The sequence below is a fragment of the Camellia sinensis genome, chromosome 6 (genome assembly GCF_055761805.1).
Source record: "Camellia sinensis isolate YWXY chromosome 6, ASM5576180v1, whole genome shotgun sequence".
In the NCBI taxonomy this organism is placed as follows: Eukaryota; Viridiplantae; Streptophyta; class Magnoliopsida; order Ericales; family Theaceae; genus Camellia; species Camellia sinensis.
The window spans coordinates 3,237,693-3,240,000 of NC_138966.1; positions in this window are offsets into that span (position 1 = coordinate 3,237,693).

Genomic DNA, 2,308 nt, shown 5'->3' on the forward strand with positions numbered 1-2,308 from the left:
AGCCCAACCAAAGCCAGCAGCATGCCATGCCAAGGCTTAGGCCAGCAGCATGCCATGCCACGGCCAAGGCAGGCCAGCCAAAGCCAGCAGCATGCCATGCTAAGGCCTAGGCCACCAGCATGCCATGCCACGGCCAAGGCAGCCCAGCCAAAGCCAGCAGCATGCCATGCCAAGGCCAAGGCCAGCAGCATGCCATGCCACGGCCAAGGCAGCCCAGCCAAAGCCAGCAGCATGCCATGCGAAGGCCTAGGCCAGCAGCATGCCATGCCACGGCCAACGCAGGCCAGCCAAAGCCAGCAGCATGCCATGCCAAGGCCTAGGCCAGCAGCATGCCATGCCACGGCCATGGCAGCCCAGCCAAAGCCAGCAGCATGCCATATCAAGGCCAAGGGCAGCAGCATGCCATGCCACGGCCAAGGCAGCCCAGCCAAAGCCAGCAGCATGCCATGCCATGGCCTAGGCCAGCAGCATGCCATGCCACGGCCAAGGCAGGCCAGCCAAAGCCAGCAGCATGCCATGCCAAGGCCAAGGCAGCCCAGCCAAAGCCAGCAGCATGCCATGCCAAGGCCTAGGCCAGCAGCATGCCATGCCACGGCCAAGGCAGCCCAGCCAAAGCCAGCAGCATGCCATATCAAGGCCAAGGCCAGCAGCATGCCATGCCACGGCCAAGGCAGCCCAGCCAAAGCCAGCAGCATGCCATGCCATGCCTAGGCCAGCAGCATGCCATGCCACGGCCAAGGCAGGCCAGCCAAAGCCAGCAGCATGCCATGCCAAGGCCTAGGCCAGCAGCATGCCATGCCACGGCCAAGGCAGGCCAGCCAAAGCCAGCAGCATGCCATGCCAAGGCCAAGGCCAGCAGCATGCCATGCCACGGCCAAGGCAGGCCAGCCAAAGCCAGCAGCATGCCATGCCAAGGCCAAGGCCAGCAGCATGCCATGCCACGGCCAAGGCTGCCAGCCAAAGCCAGCAGCATGCCATGCCAAGGCCTAGGCCAGCAGCATGCCATGCCACGGCCAAGGCAGCCCAGCCAAAGCCAGCAGCATGCCATGCCAAGGCCTAGGCCAGCAGCATGCCATGCCACGGCCAAGGCAGCCCAGCCAAAGCCAGCAGCATGCCATGCCACGGCCAAGGCAGCCCAGCCAAAGCCAGCAGCATGCCATGCCAAGGCCAAGGCCAAGGCCAGCAGCATGCCATGCCATGCCACGGCCAAGGCCAAGGCCAAGGCAGCCCATCCGAAGCCAGCAACATTCCATGGCAAGGCCAACGCAGCCCAGCCAAAGCCGGCGGCATGCCATGCCAAGGCCAAGGCCAGCCGCATGTCTTGCCACGGCCTTGTCCCGCAGCGTGGCGTGCCTTGGCCTTGGGCTAGAACATCGCATGCCACGCCCTTGGCAAGCAATCCTGTCCCTCGTGTAATTGCCATTTGGTTTGGCTTTGACTTACGTATATGTTGCCCTGCGAAATGCTTGTCCCTCGGGTAATAGCCGGTTTGGTTGCCTTTGACTTGCGAACACGTTGCTAGTGCTTTCCCCAGTGGAAGCTTGTTGGGAAAAGTATGTCCCTCGGAAGTTGCCTGTTGCGTTTGTTATTTGCATTCGAGCTATCCGATGCTTGCTGGGTTTCTCTAAGAGTTTTTGCACGTTCGTCGGGCTTTTTAATTATTTATTTACTCATAAAAATTATAATAAAATAAATTAAAAATAAAAAAATAATTAAAAAAATTACTATAATTACTAGTGCCTCATCTTATAATTGTTGGAATTTTTCTAGAATTTTTTGAGTATTTTTAGTAATTTTTATTATTTTTTAAGTATTAAAATTGAAATAAATTAAAATAAAATATTCCGGTGGCCAAATATTTTTTTATAATTTTTTTTATGGTGTATTAAATTATTTCATACAACTTTCATGTTGAAAGTTTTGGCAAAAAACCATTACTTTTTAAAAAAACCCCATTATGACTCCTCGAACATGCTTGATGTTTCCTCCTGCCAGATTGAAAAGGGCTTAACAGGCTATTATAAGGGGGGGGCACCTCCCTTAAGGCTGGCCAGCATGGCCAGGCCACAGGCCACGCCTATGCCTAGGCGGGCGCTTGGCACATGCCATCGCTTGGCTTGTGGCATTGGCTTGTGGCATCGAAACTACATAGCCAAGCACGGGATGCGTCGAGTGGCGGCCCGCGGCGGTGGCGGTGGCACGTTGGCCTAGGGCAGCATGCCATGCCACAGTCTTGGCCAGCAACATGGCATGCCAAAGCCTTGGCCAGCAGCATGCCATGCCCTGGCCTTGGCAAGCATGTCATGCC